This window comes from Meriones unguiculatus, chromosome X (genome assembly GCF_030254825.1).
Source record: "Meriones unguiculatus strain TT.TT164.6M chromosome X, Bangor_MerUng_6.1, whole genome shotgun sequence".
Lineage (NCBI taxonomy): Eukaryota > Metazoa > Chordata > Mammalia > Rodentia > Muridae > Meriones > Meriones unguiculatus.
Window position 1 is genome coordinate 141,585,741 of NC_083369.1, and position 6,016 is coordinate 141,591,756.

Here is a 6,016-nt window from a genome sequence, read left to right on the forward strand (position 1 = left end):
TCCTTAAGAATTAGCTCAAAGTTATTCTTGCTCATGACGGCATTTGTTGCCCTTACAGGCTAGATTCCTTCAGAAACTAATTCACTGTGGGTAGATTGCTAACAGAGTTAGAGGACAACTTTTAAGAGTTGGTACTCTCCTTCTATCATGTGGGTCCAGGTGATGGAACTCAGGCCCTCAGGGTTATTGGTAAATGCCTTTACCCACTGACCTATCTTGCCAGCACCTCACAGTAATTTAAAAGGCTGTTCTTTTAAGATGCTAGATTTGAAATTGATTTGTTACCCAATATTAGATAATCATAAAATTTTGATGTAAAGGTTTGAATATAAGGGAACAGATCCCAGAAAGTATTATTTGGGGTGTCAGAAAATGAGACCCTAGAGGGCGTGTTGATAAGCAGGCTTGAATGCATGTTTTTCTAACTGGTGGCATGGTGCTTCTTTCATTCTATCATCTTGCAAGTAATGAGAAAACTGATAAATGGAATAAGTCTCTGTCCCCAATGGCCATGTGATCAATATCAAAGGCTTAACATTGAACTTTTCAGAGTGATTCTCCAACATCATGTCCAGAAGAACTTGAGGCAAGAGCTTTATCTGTGAGAATCACCCATTATTTTTAACCTCAATTCTTGCTGGTGGGTGCACTTATTAGCATTCATGTCAGTGCTATGGGACTAGATTCTGGGTCACAGGACCAGGGACTGGCCAATCGGATTTGCCTCCTGGAAAGTCTGAATCAGGATATCGAGACCCCGGGTAGCCACTGGGTTGGACACTGGGGTCTCATGTAAGCTGTACCTAGAAGGCTCTTTCTCATAAGGCAGAGACAGCTAGCCTCTAGAGAAGGATTGTTAATGATATTTACATACAGGTAAGTGGAGTCGGAGCCCAAAAGACCTCCGAGAACAACCTTCAGGATGTTTAATTTCTTGTGCTCCTTGCTGTTGAGTTCTGAGGGATCTCCTCTTCCTGGAGCTAATTTGGGTCTGTTTCTATTTCTTTCACCAACATCAGTGTACTGAGATGAATGCTAGAACCGCATTCCAGGGAGGCCCAAAGAGGGTAGCCAATAGTACTTCTTTTCTACTAGATGTTGATTCCTCTGTTCTGCTCTGCTCTAGCGTGCTCTGCTCTACTCTACTTTACACCAGTTTATCCTATTCTTCTCTAGCCTGGACTTGTTTTCCTCCATTTAGGTTTACTCTAATCTACTCTACTCGACTGTATTCCAGACTGTTCTACCCTATACCCACTCTATTTTCTACTCGGTACTGTGGAGTTCATGTGAATTGGGCCTGGACTCAGGGCTAGAAAAGCCATTTGAACTTCTCAGTTGTATTAGTCAGGGTTCTCTAAGGGAACGGTCTGTAGCATGGAATGTATGTATGGGGTTTATTGGAGCGGTTTATATGCTGTGGTTCCAGTAATCCAACAATGGTCGCTTCTTCACAGACAAAGGCCAAGGACTCAGGAGTCGTTGAGACTGGGTATCTCTGCAGTCCCAGTCTGGTGCCGACATCCCGAGGATGCCTCATAGAGCTTCTATCTTTTTCAATTCTTAGTCCATGTCAGAATTTTGAAGAAGCGAGGCCTAACACCAGCAAAGGAACGGCTCTGCATAGATAAACTTGCCAGTGAAAGTGAGGGCAGGCAGACGGAAAGCATAACCTTCCTTCTTTCACCTCCTTTTAGGTGAGCTGCAAACTGAAGGTGTGGCCCAGATTAGGGTGGATCATCTCATCTGAAATTGTCCAGATTTAGGGTGGGTCTTCTACTTTAACCAATCCAACGAAGAAAAAAAAATCCCTCACAGCTGTGCCCAGATGCTTGGCTTTTAGCTAACTCCACACATAATCAAGTAGCCATCATAGTTGTGTTCCAGAAAGACAAGATCCAAGAGCCCCATATGCTCCCCTTTACTTGATCTTACGTTAGGGACCGAAGAGAAATTTATCGTTTTAGAAAAGTTGCAAGAGGGCCAGTGGTTCTCAACCTTCCTAAGGTCATGACCCTTTAATACAGTTTCTCCTGTTGGTGACACAGAACCATAAAATTATTTTTATTGTTACTTCATAACTAATTTGCTACTGTTATGAATTGTAATGTAAATATTTGTGTTTTTCAGTGGTCTTAGGCAACCTTGTGAAAAGGTCATTCGACCCCATAAGGGGTCTCGACTCAGAGGTTGAGAACTGGTGGTCATTAGACCATAATTAATAGGCTACTAGAATCAGATAATAAGGAGGAATGCTATTAAATGCTGTCTTCTAGTGCATGGTTTCTGGAAAAGGGGGAATTAATGTCTACAGTGGTATAGCCTTAGCGTCAGTGGATAGTTCCATGCAAGTGCCTATGAGGTTTGCACTGCTTAAACTCTGTGGGTCTCAAAATTAAAACAAGGCAAAATGAAAAGTTGGTGTGTGGAAGGAGAATTGGAACCGTGATTAAAAGATGGAATGAGGTGAACAGAATATATTATATATATGTGTGAAATAGTCAAAGGATAAATTCATTAAAAATAGTAAAAGGTTTTGCTTTAGGGACAGTCTTAAAATTTATTATCACTTGCCGGTATTGTTCTAATTATGCTAATGAAAATGGGTCATACCTAAAAATGATGTAATGGGAAGGAAGACACTTCTTTGAGATATGGTTGTTGCTATAAAATTGACAACCTAAATTATTAAAGTTTTCCAAAATGAAGTTAGAAAGTTTACAAAGGATGAAAATATCTAGGAAGCTTCTGAACATGTATGTTGTTATTTTTATCTGAGATCATCCTGGGTTCTGATGCCAATGTAGAAGTTCATTAGTAACTGTTGTGAATGACAGACAAGAAAATAATTAGAAATATTTGTTTACAGCATTCATGTATGCAGATAAATTCCAATTAGTTATGGGGATAATAATACTGAATAGAAATGTGAAGCCATACGGACAGAAGGTACAGGGAGAAAGATAAATGTGAAAACATCTGTCCACAGAGTAGGAAGAAGGCCTAGGAGTGGTTCCATTTGGGAATGATCCAGATGTTTGTAGTTAAAGTGGAAAAAACAGAAGCACTCATCTGAGGCCAGGAGGATGTTTTGGGGTAGGACATCTTCATATTAAATGCTGAGAATCTTTACCTTGAATGGCAATTGGAAGGAGGCTACAACACACATATATGGTGCCTTAGTTTGGGTTTCTGTAGAAACAGACTCAGAGACATAGATTTGAGGGCAAACATTTTATGTGCAAGGTCATCAGGAGGCTGGATATGAAAATAGGAGGCAAGAATGAGAGAAAAAAAGAAAAGCCTTTAGAAAGGAAAGTCGAGAATAACATACTGTCATGAGGCTCAAATCATCGGCAAAACTATAGAAGACAGTATAGAATATGCTTTATGTTCTACCGAAACCTTCAGGTACTGATGAGTTATCCCTCAGCTTCTACCTGTTATCGGTGGGAGGCTGTTTTGGGTTATAGAAATAACTATATACCCAAAGACTGAGCGGGCTCCAGCTGTCAGAGAAAGTCCCAGGCAGACATAGATCAGTGCTTGTCATTGAAAATAACCGGGCTGCTGGAGGAATAGAAAATTCCAACAGGATATAAGCAAGGCTTGGATACCATCTTCTGCATAGGTACGTGCCTGGTGATCAGAGATGGTGCAGGAAGAAACAAGCAGATATCAATTTTAGTTATGGAAGACCTAGCAAATTCAGACAAACGGTTAACCACAGAATATTGTTTCTGTGTAGAAGACAACAGAAAAGCATACAGTGAGATAATTGTCAGAGTACTGGGTTAGGTGGCCATAATTCTGACTAAGGGTCCCTTCTTTATGAGCTATTTGTACTATTTGTACGTCTCTGGTCAACTTATTGGACCTCTCCCTATTTGTTTCCTCACACATTAAAAAAGGAAATGACATCTGTCTCACCTGCTTACAGAATATAGAAAGAAGTAAATGAAATAATTAGTATGAAGTTCCCTGAACCCTTGGGACACTGAAGAATTGTTAGAAGGAATGAGATAATGAGGGGCAAATTAGGATAGATTTTTAACTAAGTAATTTTTTTATGTGTTCAGTTAAGGGGCTTCAGATGGCATCTGTGAATGTGAATGCCACTGTCAGGTAAACAAATTAATTTGAACACTGAGTTGCAGACATCTTGCTAGGATAAAGAGCATGTAGACAGAATCCAGAAGCTGCTTTTGGCAGCAAGGCTCTAATTATTAATACTGTCACTTAGACCAGGAAAACTATTCTGTATGATACTTTTGATAGGTAACACGAGTCACCTAGGAGAACAGTGCTAAGGTGAAAAGGGAGCTGAGGCTTTCAGTTTCTAAAAACAAACAAACAAACAAACAAACAAAATAGGATTTTAACCTTAAAACGAGTGGATGCAATTCATCTATGAATAATTTGCATGTAATTTATCCAAATTGATAACTTAGTTACATTTCTTTCTTTTTGGTATGGATGTGTGTATGTGAACATGTGTGCTTGTCAAGGCCAGATGTCAACATCAGTTATCATATCGATTTCCACCTTATTTTTAAAGTCAGAGTCTTTATTCAATCTGCAGAATACCCATCTGGCTAGGCTTGCTGACTAGTAAGCAGCAGGAATCTTCCTGTTTTCATCTCCCCAGTGCTAGGATTAGAATCTTGTATCCGCTTTAAAAAAAATCTGTTGTTATTATTATTATTATTTTACTGTGGTTGCGAAGGATCTGGATTCAGGTCTTCATGAATGTTGTGCAATAAACACTTTACTGACTGAGATTTCTCCCCACTCTACCAATTCCATTTCTTAAACAAGGCATCAACTAGGCATGAGCTCTTCCATTAAGTATAGGTCAGGCCTTGGGTCCCCACAGGAGACCCTACAAATTGAACTAATCAGTCACACTTCCCTAGAAATAATCTTTGAAGTGTTTTTTTTTCGCCAAATGTAACTGCTCCTGGTGTGGGAGTGAACTGTCATGAAGGGAAAATAATAGGGTTGCCTTGACATCTGGGGGATGGCTGCCACTTTCACCAAGACTTATAATGTCCTTCGCCTCGAGGGGTTTTTAAGAATGGTATAATTTTCGGTGAACACTGTTTAATGGAAGGCTTTTTGTGAGAGTTTCACAAAGCATAAAGGCTTGACTCACTGGTTCAGCTCATAAGCTGGGATTTTCCGAATGTAGTGTAATAGTACGATTAAGAAAACCAGTGAATGAACTAATGAGGATGCTGCCTGTGATAACAGAGAGAAGGCCATAACAGTATTATTAGAGTCAAATATGATAAAAATATCATAGTGTGTCCATCTGGGAATCCTCTAATTCGTGGAACAGGAAGGGCCGAGTTTGTATTTTCTAAATAATCTCTTTAAATAGATTTCCCCTCCACTTTGGCAGACCGTTGCCTTACATGAAAAGTGCTTTATGCTTTCCTCTCTATTTGACTGTTGTTTTCCCACAATTTACTAGTTTCTTCCTAACCGATAAAGTCCCATTGACACTTGGCTTGTTTTGAACAGACAAGAAGAAGACAGTAAAGTTTGCCAAGTGATGATGCCACCACGCTTGTAATCAAAAGCCAGAACTCTGGGTATCTACTCTGGGTATCTATCTTATGAGAGGCAAGAGCGTTCAAACAACATGATTTTATTTTGCTTGAAACCAGCTTTTTCTGTTCTGTAGCATTACTTGTATGCCTCCTGGAGCATAGTGAGAAATGAGAGTGTTGATTTCCACAGGTTTCCATTAACCAATTCTAGCTTCCTTTAAGCCTTTTCCTCCTCTACTCTCCCAGCTGGATACCCATAATAATGCCTGATTGAAGCAAGCCAACTTAGAGCCTCCGTGCCTGCCCTTCTATAAATATGAGAAGGGACCCTATAGCATTAGTCATTCTCTCCCACGAGTAGAGAAGTTTCCTCCAAGGTCACCTTTTCTTCCTGTTAAAGGATTTATTCTTTCCCCCAAAGACCTTTGCTATCTGCTCCTTTATTTTATTTTAATTTCCAA